Below are 17,316 nucleotides of genomic sequence, written 5' to 3'. Positions count from 1 at the left end.
GCCCAAAAGTGGGATTGCTGGATCATAGGGGAGATCTATGTGAAGTCTTTTGAGGAACCTCCATACTGCTTTCCAAAGTGGTTGAACAAGTTTACATTCCCACCAACAATGAAGTAAGGTTCCTTTCTGTCCACATCCCCTCCCTGCTGGATGATTTTTAAAATGATTTGCTTTGTATTGGAAAAATAAAACTTTTTTCAGTGCTGGGATTAAACCCAGGATATTGCCAAATGTTCTATCACTTAGCTACAGCCTCAAATCTGCAAATGATAAATATATTGTGTGTATGTAGGTAGTGGGGCTTGAGCTCAGGGTATGAGCACTGTTTTGGAGTTTTTTTGCTCATGGCAAGCACTTGACCACTTCAGCCACAGCTCTACTTCTGTAGTTTTTGCTGATTAATTGGAAATAAGAGTCTCATGGACTTTCCTATTTAGTCTGGTTTTGAACCTTTATCCTCAGATCTCAACCTCGTCAGTAGTTCAGGATTATAAGCACAAACTACTGACACTTAATCACAAATTTTATATATATATATATATATATATATATATATATATATATTTTTTTTTTTTTTTTTGTTTTGTTTTTTGTTTTTTTTTGTTCGGTCGTGGGGCTTGAACTCTGGGCTTGGGTGCTGTCCCTCCACTCTTCAGCTCAAGGTGAGTGAGCTACTGCTTGAGCCACAGTGCCACTTCCGATTTTCTGGTGGTTTATTGGAGATAAGAGTTTCATGGACTTTCCTGCCTGGGCTTGCTTTGAACTGCGATCCTCAGATCTCAGCCTCCTGAGTAGTTAGGATGACAGGCGTGAGCTACCCTCACCCAGAACACAAATGATATTTTTATCTACTGCTAAATTACTTTGGTTATAGATGTATATGTGTTTTGTGTGTCTTTGTGGATGTGCACAGGCATGTGTGTATGTTTCTTGACATCATGACACTTTTTTTTTTTTTGTCAGTCGTGGGGCTTGAACCCTGGGCTTGGGCACTGTCCCTCAGCTCCTCAGCTCAAGGCAATTGCTCTACCACTTGAGCCACAGTGCCACTTCTGGCTTTCTGAGGTGGTTATTGGAGATAAGAGTCTCACGGCCTTTTCTGCCTGGGCTGGCTTTGAACCGCAATCCTCAGATCTCAGCCTTCTAAGTAGCTATGATTACAGGTGTGAGCCCACTGGCGCCCAGCTTTCATGACACATTTTTGAGACATTCTTGGGAATATGTTTCATACCCATAGCTTCTCTCCAGGCCTCAAAGGATTACTCATGGGTCCTTTCCCCAGCCGCTTCCTGAGTGGGCCTGCAGATCTGCCAGGGTCCCACAGCTTGGAGCCTTTCTTGCCTGCCTTCTGGGCTTTTTTGATCTTGTGCTGTTGTTCTGCTCATTATATTCTCTCAGAGAGCTAGAAACACTGATTCTTGGCTGTAATTGTGAGTTGATGAGGTTGATAAATTTGGCTTCTTCTTGGAAGTTCACTGCATAACATCTAGTTGTTGAATAATCATTCTAATTATGTAGAAGAATAAGATAAATCTTCTCCCACTGAGAGTCTCTTTGTAACAGTCAAGTACTAATCAATAATATCGTGGGTGTTTTTTGTGTGTGCATGCATGCGCTCGTGTGTGTGTGTGTGTGTGTGTGTGTGTGTGTGTGTGTGTGTGTGCTGGTATTGGGGCTTAAATTCAAGGTCTATGTGTTGTTTTTTAGCTTTTGTGCTCTAGGCTGGTGTACTTCCACTTGAGCCACACCTCTCCTTCCAGCTTTTTGGTGATTAATTGGACATAAGAGTCTAATGGGTTTTCTTACTTGGTATACTCAGATCTCAGCATCCTGAGTAGCTAGGATTATAGGTATGAGCCCACAGCACTCGGCAGGCAATGAATTCTGATGCCAGCCCCTCAGATTAGGCCACACTTCACAGGGTAAGAACACAGTCTGCCTTCACTTTTGACACCAGCTACAAGTTCAGGTTAGGCTGCTTTTACTTCTGAGCAGCTGGCTACAAGTTTGAAGGTTCCTAAACCTCCTCAAGTTTTATATTTCATAGAATGACTGACAAAACTCAGTAAGATGCTATGTTTAAAACTTACTACAGTCAGTGGATAAGAATCAAAACTTTCAAAGGATGGGACACAGGAGTTGACATCTGGCAGAGTCCTAACCGTGAAGTGTCTGGTTGTCCACTGAGACCTGGATGGTGATGGTGGCTCCAGGCCATGCTATGTGATCGTATCACAAGGTACTGCAGATCTGGGAAGTTTATCCCAGCCTTTGGTGTTCCAAGTTTTTTTTTTTTTTTTTTTTTTTTTTGGGTCCGGTCGTGGGGCCTTGAACTCTGGGCCTGGGCGCTGTCCCTGAGCTCTTCAGCTCAAGGCTAGCGCTCTACCACTTGAGCCACAGCTCCACTTCCGGCTTTTTCTTTTTGCTTACGTGGTGCTGAGGAATCGAACCCAGGGCCTTGAGCATGCAAGGCAAGCGCTCTACCACTGAGCCACCTTCCCAGCCCCTGGTGTTCCAAGTTTTATTGGGGATCAGTACTGCCTATGTAGTTGAACTTCAGTACCCAGCCCCTTCTGGAGGTTCTAGCTGCTATAATCATAAGTCTCTGGTTCCTGCAGGGGTCAGAATTCATATGTCAGGTTCCAAAACTCACGTCATAGATGAGGTCACATTGACTGATGGCAAAAGCTCTTAGATCAATAATGCTAGTTTTATTGGGCAGACTATTCAAGGGACCGAGCGATTAGGATAAAAGGCAGATCTTTGGTAGGAAAATTAATCTTTCATCATATAAGCCCTAGACTTGTAGCAAACTTTCCATTCCCAAGGCTTCAAAGCCTGAGAGACAACTCAATTCCAGGCCATCTGCCCTACTAGGAGATGAAGACTGTCCCAGGCAAAACTGGAGTAAGCCAGACTTTCATCTTTGAAAAATCTTCTTCCTTCCTTGAATATCTGATAGATCATGCATAGAGTCCTTCAAGCTATTTTGCACTGCTACCCAGAATAGGAAATGGGGTTTCTGAAAAGAATGGCTGTCAGTGAAGGTTTTAGGATGTATGAGAGCTATCTAACTTTCATTGACTAAGAAAGTTTCAGGTTTTTTTGTTTGTTTTTGAGATTGAGTCTACTTATGTACAAACTAGTTATCCTCCTGCCATTAGTCTTTTGAGTGCTGAGATTATAGGCACCACCTGATCCAGCTAACAAGTATTTTTTAAGTCTTATTTTATTTTGTTTTATTTGTAATGTTTTAAAATTATTTTGAAATAGTTGTACAAAGAGAATTTAATTAAACATATTAGTTTATGAGTATAGTGTATCTTGACCAATGCCACCCTTTCCATATTTCTCACCCATCTCTCTCAACCCCTCCTATCTCCATCAAATTATCTAGTTCCATTTACAAGATTTTTTTGAGGGCCCATTATGTAAAGATATAAAGCTAAGTGCTGGAGAGACTATAAACAACACAAACATAATAAGAGAATCATGGTCAATAAACCCTACCAGAAAACCTTTTCCAAGGGGGATTCTCCTGTACAAGGCTCTTGACCTCCTACAGCAAGGTGTGGCTCTCTCCATGCAGGCTATTTTAGGGCCCTCTGTTATATGACGTAGACCTCATACCATGAACCTTGATTTAACTTCCTACAAGATGCCTACCCAGCATCCACTCTGGCTTAGCTCCTTACCTACATCTCCCTCATCAAGGCCATTAAAAGTTTTCCCATGCATATTTTCTGATGGATAACTACAGATCATGGAAATTAGGTCCATTCCCTTAGAGTACTACTTTCTGGTAAACATGTACTTATTCCATTTAGTAAGTCTCTTGACTGAAAATTGTTTTCTACTTGGCTGAATTATTTCCTCATTGTCATTATGCACTCATTTAATTGATAAAAGTTTAAAGTCAGTATGGTCAGGAACCTTTGTTCTGTAAACTTATTTTTCCATTCACTTTCTCTCTGTCATACTCTCTCTTCTTTCTTCTCCCTCCCTCCCTCCCTACCTCCCTCCCTCCCTTCTTTCCTTCCTTCCTTCCTTCCTTCCTTCCTTCCTTCCTTCCTTCCTTCCTTCCTTCCTTCCTTCCTTCCTCTTTTCCCTGATACTGAGACTTGAACTCAGGGCCTCACATTCTTATTCAGCCTTTTTTTTTTCTCAGAGCTGGCATGCTATCACTTGAACGATACTTCCAACCTGGTATTTTGCTGGTTAATTGGAGATTGAGTGCCATAGACTTTTCTGTCTGGGCTTGATTTGAACTGTGATCCTCCAGGTCTCAGCCACCTTAGTAGCTAGTGTGTTGGCCACTAGAACCCAGCTGTTTTTCCATTTTCTAAAGGAATGGTTAACATCGGGATGTTTAGAAAATACTTTTTTTTGTTATTGTATACTCATTGTACAAAGTTAATAGTTTCATGGTGACATTTTCATATATGCACATAGATATTTTGATATTAATTCAATTACCCTTACTTATTCCCTTCTCCTTCCTCTTTCCTCTTCTTTTTTGGGGGGGGAGAGGGTCCGGTCATGGGGCCTGAACTCTGGGCCTGGGCGCTGTCCCTCAGCTCTTCAGCTCAAGGCTAGCACTCTACCACTTGAGCCACAGCACCACTTCTGGTTTTTTTTCTTTTTGCTTATGTGGTGCTGAGAATCGAACCCAGGGCCTCATGCATTCAAGGCAAGTGCTCTACCACTGAGCCACCTTCCCAGCCCACCTCTTTCCTCTTCTAAATCCCCAATATGCTCACATTACTTTCATGTCTTCTTTTTTGTTTTTGTTTTTCATCTAAATGATACATATAAGAGGAAGCATGCAAAACTTTGTAAGTCTGGCTTATTTAACTTTATGATCTCCAGTTCCATCCATTTTCCTGGAAAAGACATAATTTAATTCATTTTTATGGCTGGATAAAACTCCATATTATATATTTATATATCACATTTTCTTTATTCATTCATTCATTAATGGACACATAGGCTCATTCTATAACTTGGTTATTGTGAATAACTATGACTGTGCAGTTAGCTCTATTGAAAGCTAAATTAAATTCTTTTGAACATATGCCAGAGGTGGTATTGCTGGATTATATGTTAGTTCTGTTTTCATTTTTTAAAGTTTTTGAGGAACCTGCATAGTGACTGCACTACTTTACATTCCTAGCAACAGTAAGTAAATCTTCCTTTACCATCTCCATACCTTCATCAATATTTATTGTTATTTGTTTTCATGATGTCAGACATTCTGACGGGGGCAAGATGAAATCTCATTATAATTTTGATTGTTATTTTTCTGATGCTGAACACTCTTTCATGTTATAAGCTTATTTATTTATTTTTTTAGATTTGGCAGTACAGGACACTGAACTCAGAGACTTACATTTGCTAGGCAGATGGTTAGCCACTGGAACCATACTCAGAGCCCAAGAAAACACCTTTTTTTCTTTTATGCTAGTAGTTACACTGGGGCTTGAACTTAAGGCCTCACACTGTTGAAAAACTTTCTTACTTTTGGCTGGTACTCTACCACTTGAGCTGTGTCTCCAGTTCTACATTTTGCTGGCTAATTGAGAATGTTTCTGCTGAGGCTCATTTGAACCTTGACCTTCCAGATCTCAGCCTCCTGGGTAGTTAGCATGAGTAGCAGGCATGAGCCCCTGGCACTGGATAGAAAGTACTTTTGAATGTGATATTCTATACTACATAGCAAAAGAGGTGAGAAAATCAAGCAGCATATAGACTACTTTGAGCCTTCTCTGAGATTATACTCAGTTAATAATTTCACATCTCATTTCATTAAATAATAGAGGCCATTCTAAGCACATCTTCTCAGTCCAAGTCTGCTGATGACATTGCATTTTTATGTACCCTTTGCCCTTCTGTTGAATGGACACACTATTTCTGTCTGCCCAATGGTAATGCCTGAATTTGCGTCTTGGACTCATCACCATTGCCCATTCAAACACCTCCTAAAGTCAGGCTTTATCTTCTGCATTATCAGTTTCTGTCTCTCTACTGGATCATTCCAGTATATAATACATATATCAATATGCTGTACTATAATCTACATTGTCTCACATGCCTGGTAATATGTCCTTTGTAAGGACAAATTCATATCATTTGCAAAAAAATGGGTAGAATAGAAATAATCACAATAAGGGAAATAAATCATGTGCCAGAGTGACAAGTATCCCATACTTTCTCTCATAGGCAGAATCTAGAATTTAAAAATAGGTAAAATAAAACCAGTAGATGGACTAGTGGGGAAGGAGAAGGTGACCAGGGGGAGAAGGGAGAGAGAGAAGGAAAGAGTGGGTTGTTTGGAAGGTAGTTTGGAGATTTCATATGTGTATTTATGGAGATTTCACAAGAAAATCCATCAATATGCACAATTAGTATATATTAATAATTATAACAAGTTGTCTCTTGACAATTTTGATTTAGTGTTCTGAGGGAGGTAAAGAGATGAAGGCTCTGAGAGGGACGGTCATATCAGGTGGTTGAGCTAGTATTTTCTCACTGATTGCTTTGTTTTGTCTCTTTTCTCTTTCTCCCAGGATTCTTTAAAAATATTTATAGTTCATATTTGATTCTGATTTGGAAGGAATATATAATGAAGAAAATAGAATATTTGAAGAGGAAAATAAAAATCGCCTTTTAAATCAAACCTGCAGATGTAAATTTGGTTAACAATGTGGTGTATTAGATTTATGCATGCACATTTGCAAAACAGTGTGGTATATTAAGTTTTATGCATTGTATTCTCCCCACTAATAGCCAGAGCACTTCCAGATCCTTAGTATGATTGTAATGGCTGTGTTTGCATGGAAATTGCCATAATTTCTTTTTAACCACTCTGCTATTGTCAGACATTTAGTCATTTTCTCAATTTTTGATATAATCAAAAGTGAAAATACTATGCTTCAATATAATTGGATATGAACAGTTATGATTATTTCCTATGAACTAGGTTCATAGGAATAGAATTATCAGAAAGAGTGTATGAACTCCATGTCTCTACTATTGTCTTCTGCAGTGAGGGCAAAGTTCTGAATCCCAAGTGCATGCTTTTCCCTCTCATCACTGGCCCTTTGTGTCTTCAATCAGAAATCACCAGTAGCTCCAAAGCACTGCTTAGCTGTTTAGTTAGGCATTAGCCATTTGTAACTTCTTTCAAAGCTATATGACTAATTACAAAAGTGATTCATCTGGCTTTTATCTTCATATAATATAAGGGTGGGTAAAAGAAAAAAAATCACACCTCTGCTTCCTCATTCTTCCCTTCCCTTCCCTTCTCTTCCCTTCCCTTCCCTTCCCTTCCCTTCCCTTCCCTTCCTTCTCTTCTCTTCTCTTCTCTTCTCTTCTCTTCTCTTCTCTTCTCTTCTCTTCTCTTCTCTTCTCTTCTCTTCTCTTCTCTTCTCTTCTCTTCTCTTCTCCTCATCTCTCCTCTTCCCTTCTCTTCCCTTCTCTTCTCTTCTCTTCTCTTCTCTTCTCTTCTCTTCTCTTCTCTTCTCTTCTCTTCTCTTCTCTTCCTTCCCCTTCCTTTCCCTTCCTTCCTTCTCCTTTAGCTGTTTTTTTTTTTTGCTCAAGGAGTGCTTTACCACTTCAATCACAGCTCCACTGTCAGCTTTTTTGGTGGTTAATTGGATAGAAGAGCCTCATGGACTTTTCCTGTCTGGGCTGGCTTTGAGCCATCATTCTCAGATCTTAGCTTCCTGAATAGATAGGTTAGTCACTAGCATCTTGTCTTCTTTCTTCTTCTAATTTTTCAGATAACCAGTGGTATAAGTCCATGTGTACCATCTGGTGAGTTTTATATGTATAGGCATTGTTTTACTTTGTTCTTGTGGATATAATGAAATCTTACTATTAACAATACTTCTGAACTTTCCTTCTCCAGTGTATCATAACTATCTTTTAAGTCCAATGTATATTGGTCTAATGTGTTACATATTTTTCTAAATATTGCATGATAATCATAGCATTGCAGATTAGTTGCTATTTTGGGGTCAGCAATTTAATGGGAATCAACTGGGTGTCTCTTCTAGTTTTGGTTAAGAGTCAGGCATCAGAAGTGAACTAGAGCTAAGCTACAAGTCTACTTTACTGGTCCATGTCATCTCTTCTCCTCAAGAAGGCAATATTGGGTTGACTCATCTGATTAAAAAAAAGAAGTCACAAGAGATCAGTAAAGCATAAGATTGAATGCAAACTCTCTTTAGGTATGAGCTTGTTACTTGTACACTGTCATTTTTGCCACATTCTGTTGGCCAAGGCATATTCCAAGGTCAGTCCAAATTTTTCATGGAAGAGCAGGAAACTTATCCTGGAAAGTGCCTGGGTACATGGGAGCACAAGCATTTTGTTTGCAATCTCCTTATCTATCTATTGCTAATGGCTATTTAAGTTATTCATATTAACCTTCTTAAAGCTTTTAGTAAATATTACCAAATTCGCTTCTAGAAAGCTTGCCTTAGTTTCTATTTTCATCAGTAGTGCCATGAGCATTTATTTTACTGCATCCTTACCATTCTAAAAAGGACTTTCTGTACAAAGGTCTTTTCAATTTGTTACACAAAAATTCTATTTTTGTATTTTGGTAATAATTTTGATGTTGAGTTTGTTTTCAAATGCTCTTTAGCCATTTTTTCCTTTTTTTTGGAGAGTTGCCTTTTTTTGCCATCTGTCCACATTTCAATTGAGATGTTAAATTCTTTTATTTATTTACAAATAGTTCTTAGGCTGTTATAAAAGGATATGTATAGCTGGATGCCAGTGGCTCATACATGTAATCCTAGCTACTCAGGAGACTGAGACCTGAAGATTGCAGTTCAAAGCCAGGCTGGTCAGGAAAGTCTGTGAGACACTTACCTTCAACTAAATAACAGAAAAAGCCAGAAATGGCACCTTGGCACAAGTGATAGAGTGCTAGCCTTGAGCAAAAGATGCTCAGAGACAGCTCCCAGACCCCAAGTTCAAGCCTCAAGATTGGTTAAAAAAATAATGATAGCTCTTTCTCAGATATCTCTTTTCCCAGCTCTCTCTTTTCCAGCTCTCACCCTTTCCCAGCTGTCTCTTTTCCAGCTCTCTCTTTCTCACCTCTTTCCCAGGTCTTTTCCAGGCCTTTCCCAACCGTGTGGAGGGCCAAGATGGCCTGGTGCCAGCCATAAAGATGAATAAACCTACCCCTTACCTGAATACCACGTGCATGGCACTGTTCTTACATGGCTACCTCTTTTTAAAAACCTAACATAAATGGTGTCATGGCTCAGATAAAGGGCTTAAAGTCAGGATAGGTGGGATTCCTCTCTATTTTTTCCCTCTTTTTTCTTTTTTTGTTTGTTCTTCCCTTTTTGCTCTAAGGAATACCCACAGTTCTGACGGCCTTTCGCAACTGGTCTGTCTGCTGTGGACATAGCGCATCAATACCATTGCTGGCCTTCACATCCACGTCCACACCACTTCTCTACTCTGGTGAGTGAAACTACTCTCTATGGCTCTCTGTTGCCCAGTCTCTGTCCAGATGTTGCACCATGCCAGAGAGTTCCTACTGCCTTTAGCTGAAAGGCTGGTCACCTCTGAAGCCAAGGATGCTTGGTTTTGGGGGCTTGGCCATTTCTCTCTAGAGTGCTCCGAGGGAAGTTGGGATGCCACTTCTGCCTGGTCAGCTCTCCTTCACTCACCAGACTGACTCTCCTACACATTTAATGGGGTGCTGTGAGTCATGCCTGAGCCGAGAAACCCCTTTGAAATGCTTCCTGTGCTCCCTGAAAAGCCAGAGCACCTAATTTTATGCCATTTTCAGATGTACACAGTTTTTGCTACTGCAATGGTAAGTGATCAGAAGTTGGTTTACTTTCAGGCTCTCTTTGCTCTCTCTGCCATTCATGTCTAGCTTTCCCTCTCTCCCTTTCTCTTTTCTACAACATTTTGGATTGTGCCCTGAAGAGTGTGATGCAGGCTGGGTCCCAGGGACCCCCCATTTAGGTTCCCTCTCAAAAGCTAGCCAATGTAGGCTTGATCTATTTTGTTCAGGGTTTTCTTTGCTTTCTTTCAGAAATTCGCCATCTTGAGTTCACTATCTTGGCCACATGGTGGTTAAGGGTTTGGCCCCATCTGACCCTTAACCTTCCACCAAGCTTACCACTCCATCCATCTATTCTAAGGTGCCTTGCTAACAAGTTGCTCTTTTCACAGGCCCTGGTAAGTGAGGCCCAACCATCTGATGGCTTTGTTAGCAAAGATGTCTATACATTGTTGTCAAAAATTGTAGGTTTTGAGTTTTGCCTTTTTTGTTTTGTGTTGTGTATTCTACTACTGACTACATGGTTCTAAAATTCTGGGCCTATCTGTGCTAAAATTCTCACATCTAACAAGTTTTGTCATTGCAGAATATTTGTTGGTCAATTCTTCATAAGGTCCAGGTAAGTTTTATTCTATTTGATCTCCTTGTTGCTTTAATTGGAAATAATAAAGGGCTTTTGTGGCAAAGATTGCAGTTCAAAGCCAGCCTGGGCTAAAAAATCCCTAAGACTCCATCTCCCAACTAACCTGCAAAGAGCCAGGCTGGAAGAATGGCTCAAGATTCTTATCTCAAACCAGCAAACACTGCAGGTGGTACTATAACTCAAAGTGGTTCAGTGCTGGCCTTGAGCAGAAGTGCTCAGGGACAGTGCCCAGGCCTTGAGTTCAATCCTCCTTGAATACCAACTGGGACAAGCCATCCTAGCAATGATCACCTAGACTCAGCCAGTCTGGGGAACAAGGGACCATGGAGAAGAGTAAGAGGAGATGATGTCACATCAGCTACTTTGTGCCTGCTCTTTCAAAATTAACCAGAGCCAGAGGTCAATAGAAGTAAGAAGCCTGCCCATCTAGTGTCCATACCTGTCTACCTATTAACTGGACAGGAATTTATATTCTTGCCTTTGTTACCTGACATCTCCTCTACCTAGTCACCAGATGTCAGAAGTAGCTAGGGACATTTCTACCAACATTTTTCAGCCCCAAGTCCTTCCTCTTGTCATTTATTTGCTCTCTAGTATTTTTCAGCCCCTCAATGCCTCATGAGACTTCTCCAGACTTCATCTAAGGACTCACACCACCAAGGGACAGCTGCTGCTTGCTGCCTTCTCTGGGAGGGGACCAAATTCCAGCCTTTTACCCCTATTGTAGATTCTCCTTGTCAGCAGGAAGTAGCCAGAGAGAATCTGTGCCCTATTTCATGATTATTAAAAGGCTGGAATGTAAGGTCCACTCCTGGATGGTGAGAAGACCCCACCCTCCTTGCAGCAAAGTCTCTACCCAGTACCTGCATTACCGAGGCAACTGGAACACCTGGAAGAGGTCACATCTACATCTGCTGAGGTCACATCTGAATTTGATGTGGCCATACCTTCCTCCGCCCATATTCTAGATAAGGCCTCACCCAAGCCCAGATGCTCTCTTTCCCAGCTCTTTCCCAGCTCTATTTCCCAGCTCTCTTTCCCAGGTCTTTCCCAACCAAGTGGAGGGCCAAGATGGCCTGGTGCCAGCCAGAACGATGAATAAACCTACCCCTTACCTGAAAAACAATAAGGATATGTATTTAGATGAGTTTAAAGGCCACCAGGCAACCAAATTGTTTATCTAAGGTAGCTGAAAGTATTTTTTAGTTGAGAACAAATTTTGACAGTACTCTGCTATACCTGAAGGATTGACCCCCATCCTATTGTCCCAGGCCCATACAGATGCCAGGCAAAATCCCAGATATGTGTGAACTTGTTTGAAATGCAGGCAGGGCAATCCACCTAAGCCCAGCTGTAAACATCCCATGTGGGTCCAACTTCCTCTACCTAGTGGCTTTTTCATTAACCTCTGCCTCCTTGTTTGGATCTCCTATAAAAACCTAGCTCCTATCCCAGCACAACCTCCAAACCTGCGGGAAGGTCTGTGCCCCTTGCTGTTCCTCAATAAACCTCAATAAACAATCCTTGCCAGTTGATGATCAAGTCTTGCCTATTCCTTTTCCATTCTCCTCCATTTTCCTAGCATATGGTGCTGAAACCCAGGAGAAGAAAAGCACCAGGAGTAACTGGGTGCTCTTTGCCGAGGGGCCACCTACCTCTCATCGAGCCTTTCTGCTACCTTCCTACTCCTTCCAAGGCCTTTTTCCATCAAGAGTGCAGAGCCCTCTGAGCTTACTTTGGGCTAAACAGCCTCCTGAGAGACCTTGTGGCCTTTGCCTTTGTAAGCAGTGCATGCCTCATGGACAGCCACCCCATGTGGCTTCAGGTATTATTAGTCCCCTGCATAAACCCAGAAAATGCCTTATATCTCTCCCCATTCTTTCTCTTTCATCCTGTCCCTGGACTCTGATCTCCAGGCAGTAGGCTCTTTGTCATTTGACTGACTCCACCTACCACCTAAAAGCCTTCAGGACAAGGTAACTGTTAGGTTTTTAAAAAGAGGTGGCCGAGTAAGAACTGCACCAGTACTCACGTGGTATTCAGGTAAGGGGTAGGTTTATTCAGTAGACCTGCTGGGACCAGGCAAGGTTGGCACTCCACGCGGCTGGCAAAAGAAAGAGGAAAGAGAGAGAGGAAAGAGAGAGAAAAGAGCAGAGAGCAGAGAGAGCTAGAAAAGGGCAGAGAGAGAGGTAAGAACAGAGAGAGAGAGAGCTAGAATAGAACAGAGAGAGCTAGTTAGCAGAGAGAGCTAGAAAAGAGCAAGAGAGCAGAGAGAGAGAGCAGAAAAGAACTGAGAGACTGAGAGAGAGAGAGAGAGCTAGAAAAAGGCAGAGAGAGCACCTGGGCCTGCGCTAGGCCTCATCTAGGGTATGGGCAGGGAAAGGTGTGGCCACATCAAATTCAGATGCGACTTCAGCGGATGCAGATGTGACCTCTTCCAGGTGTGCCAGTTGCCTAGGTAACGCAGGTACTGGGTGGAGACTTTGCTGCGAGGAGGGTGGAGTCTGCTGGCCATCCAGGAGCGGACCTTACAGTAACCAGCCTGGTCTGTGGCAGAGGTGCCCTGACACAGACCCTGGAACTCCAGGAGTCTCTCCCTTCTTTCCTGTCTGTGGGGTCTCCAGAGACTCCAGGAGTCTCTCCCTTCCTGACCCCCGACCTCCTTTAATTAGGACCTTTGAGGATGCCCTCTCCTAATTATTGGGATCCAAAGAACCCGGGATACCTGGAGCAGTGGGACATCTCTGTAGTCCTATCAAATTTTCCAAGTTATCTCCCAGAGACACCCCATTGGCGTGCCAGAAGTCTAATCTAAAACTCTGGGCTGACTGATTTACAGTAAAAAAAAACCCTGACTTGTTTGTCTGCTGAACTCTGGTCTCATTACCATAGTCACCACTGGCCTAAATTTGGAACCTTAGGTTTTACTCTTACTGATTTAAACAATTCTCCAATGAATCTGCAAGGAGTCCCAGGTCCCCTAAACCTAAGCCCTTCTTTAACCCCCCACTTCAGAGACTCCCTCTGCTTGTCCTGTTCTGTCTACCAATCCTTCCCTGGCCTCTACTCCAGAGGGCCTCCCCTGCTCTCCTGCCTTGCTCATCAAGCAGTTCTCTGCCATGAGCCTCCCCATCATCTCCTCTAGAAAAGTAACTCCTCATCTTGTAGCAGCTCAATTTGTCTTTCAGCCCCTTTTCTCTCTCCCCCTTTCTCTCTCCCACTCTCTTTTCTTTGATGACCTTCAACACCCAAGATCCTTTTCTCCCTCCTTGCTCTTCTAACTACACTCTTGCTATTTTCAGTTGGTCTAGATTCTCTAAGCTAAAGCTGTCTGCTTAAAGCAAACTCCTTCTTCTGTCCCCTGTCCCTGTGCATGCCTGTCTGCCTGTTTGCCTGCCTGCCTGTACTGACACAAGGTGGGGGTGGGTGTAAGCCTCCAAAGGTAAAACAAAAGCTAACAGCCCTGCTTAAACTTAAAAAAAAAACCCTCCAAACTTATACATTTCTCAACCCCCTTCTATGGCTAATACACCTTCTTCTCTTCCAGACGCTAAATAAATGGGCCTCTGCTCTGGCTCTTTCATTAATCTGTCCTGACAGTGGCTAGCTGGCAAATACACTAAGACCAGCCTGTCTCTTCTACTGCTCTCTCTCTTTCCCACCCAAAATATCCCATAATAAAAACAAACCAGTCCTGACAGAGTCTGGAGGAAGATGGCAGAGGAGAAGCTGGAGTCTAAACAAGCTCTCACTAAAAAGCAGTTTTAGTGTTCCACTGAACAGTCCTAGGCTAGAGAATCACACCAAGTGTGCCATCACAGTATGGAGAGTTTGGCCAGAGAGGGAAAATTCAGGAAGCTTGGTTAAGGAGACAGATCTGAGCACTTGCTGGTGTCCACAGCGGCGGTGGCAGTGGTACCTGCCACGGCTGCCATATCAACAGAGAGCGCCCAGGACAAAGGCACCAGACATGATGTGTGAGAGAGCAAGAACAGACAAGAAGAAATCTTCATCCTGCTGATCGCAGACCATGAGACTGACCAAGAGACTGGCATAAGTAATCCCAAGACATCCTCACTTCTTATTACAGAGCAGCGGTGGGAAGGTAGTCCCTCCCCCACCACTGGAGAAGAACCCCATCTTTGATACTGAAAAAGGCCTGGTCTGAGCAGCTAGCTCCAACTTAAGCATTGGAAGAAAACAATAGGGGCCATTCATCAGGTCACAAGAACCTGACCTGCCCTGCCGACTTACACCCAGGGGAAAGTTGCCTTTCCCAGGCAATGGAAGCTCTGCCCTCAGAGGAGTAACTTTCTTCACTGGTTAAACAGAGCCAGAGACTGCCCCTCCCCACTGCAGCTTAGGCCCCAGACTCAGCAGCAGGAGGGGTAAAAGAAAAACAATTGAAATTCAGTAAACACACATCCTCACATTTCTCCCTAAACCTATTAATTTTTGGTCTGCTAAATCCCTCTTTGACATTCTTAACCCATTAATCCATAGTTGTTTGATGTTGAAGTAGATTGTATCTGTTGGAATAGATTATATCTGCAGCCATTTTGACTGTGTCAATCAATCTGTACTACAGGACTCTGGTTGATGCTTGCCTTAAAATAGTGTTCTAGCACAAAATTGGTGTTACTTTCATACCAAATGGGCATAACAAACTGGAGGAACACAAGAAAAATGGCAAGCCCAGGTATCTCAACTCACACTCATGATAATCAGGTGACAGAACAGTTAATGAATAATCCAGAGGAGAGCCCCCCAAAAGCTTTCCAAACACTACTGGTAAACATGGTGAATGAAAAGATTGAAAGCCGGAAGTGGCGCTGTAGCTCAAGTGGTAGAGTGCTCGCCTTGAGCTGAAGAGCTGAGGGACAGCGCTCAGGCCCAGAGTTCAAGCCCCACGACCGACAAAAAAAAAAAAAAAAAAAAAAAGAAAAGATTGAAAGCCTGCAAAGGACTCAGTGTGAGTGTGATAGGAAGTGAGACGAGGCCAACAAAATATTAATACAGGAACTTCGTGAGCATAATGAGGATAACCAAAAATTAATACATGTATCTTGTGAGTGTGAGGTAGCCAATCAAAGATTAATACAGGAATTGCATGAGCAGGCTGAGAATAGTCAAAGAGTAATGCAGGAATTATGTGAGCATGAGGAAGCTAATCAAAGAGTAAAATAGAAATTGTGTGAGTGGGATGAAAATAGACAAAGATCAATGGAGGCATTCATGGAATCTATAAACAGACTGAAGGAATCCAGGGAGGCCACAAAGGGAATGCTGAATGGAGCCCAACAGAAGGAAAGGGAGTCCAATGAAATCATAGCCAATCAACTAAGGGATCTGAGAATAAACACTGAAAACCAAATTAAGGAAGTAAAAAAGTCCATTCAAGATCTAAAACAAAACTCCAACAAAGAACTTGAAGCCATCAAAGCCGACCAATTAGAAGGAAAGGACATAAAAAAAACCCCAAAAACCAAAGTAGAAAGTCTTGACATTATGTTAGACCATGCAGAAGATCCAATCTCTGGGATTGAAGACACCCTAGAAAGTATAGAGAAAGAACATACAACTATCTAAGACAAATCCAAGAAATATGATAAATCTATGCAACATTTAGAAGACACCATCAGAAGGCCTAATCTGAGGATAATGGGTGTAGAGGAGTACCTAGAGACAGAAGTTAATGGTCTAGGAAATTTATTTAGCAGGATCCTAGCAGAGAACTTCCCAAACATAGAAAAAAAAAAACAGGCCTATTCAAATACAAGAAGCTTTTAGAACCCCAAATAGAATAGACTAGAACAGGACATCTACTTTCACAATATAATCCACACAGGGTCAATTCAGACCAAAGCAAAGATCCTTAAAGCTATCAAGGAGAAAAGATCAATCACCTATAAAGGGAAACTAATTAGAATAACCTCAGATTTCTCAGCAGAAACAAAGCAACAAGAGCCTGGAATGATGTATGCTACGTCCTAAAGACAAATAACTATCAACCAAGAATACTGTACCCAGATAAACTCACCTTCATAATGGAAGGTCAAATGAATACCTTCTGTAGCAAAGAAAAACTGAAACAATATATCTCCACCAAACCAGTCCCACTAAAGATACTCAAAGATGTCCTACACATAAAAAATGAACAAGACCACAAGGCCAAGAAATGACACCCAAACTGAAAATCCAAGAACCATAGGAAGAACTCAGTTGTCACAGCCCCCAAGAAGGTAGATAACAAGGCAGGAATTCCCAAACACTTCTCAGTACTAACTCTCAATATTAATGGATTTAATGCTCCAATTAAGCGGCATAGACTGTCTAGTTGGATTAAGCAAGATCCTTCCATCTGCTGCCTTCAAGAGTCACACCTTGCCCAAAAAACAAACATATCCTGAAAGTGAAAGGCTGGAATAAAATCTACCAAGCTAACATCCCCATAAACAGGCAGGAGTTGCAATCCTAATATCAGATAAAATAGACTTCAAATTAAAATTAGTGAGAAGAGATAAAGAAGGTTGCTACATACTAATTAAGGGATCTCTCCTTCAGGAGGATTTTACAATTCTAAATATCTATTCACCAAATGATGGAGCACACAGACTTATCCAAGAAACACTATTTTCCCTCAAATCCCACATAGATCCAAAGGCATTAATTGTTGGGGACTTTAACACACCATTATCCCTACTAGATAGATCAACCTGGAAGAAACTCAACAGAGAAACCACAGATCTAAACAACTGCTTAGATTAACTAGATTTAACAGACATCTACTGAATATTTCACCCAGCAGCATTAGAATACATGTTCTTCTCAGCAGCACAAGGAACATTTTCCAAAATAG

This window comes from Dipodomys merriami, unplaced genomic scaffold (assembly GCF_024711535.1).
Source record: "Dipodomys merriami isolate MVZ:Mamm:240054 unplaced genomic scaffold, mDipMer1.0.p SCAF_1, whole genome shotgun sequence".
NCBI lineage: Eukaryota > Metazoa > Chordata > Mammalia > Rodentia > Heteromyidae > Dipodomys > Dipodomys merriami.
The sequence above is the reverse complement of the archived record's forward strand: the minus strand, read 5'-3'. Positions refer to the sequence as shown.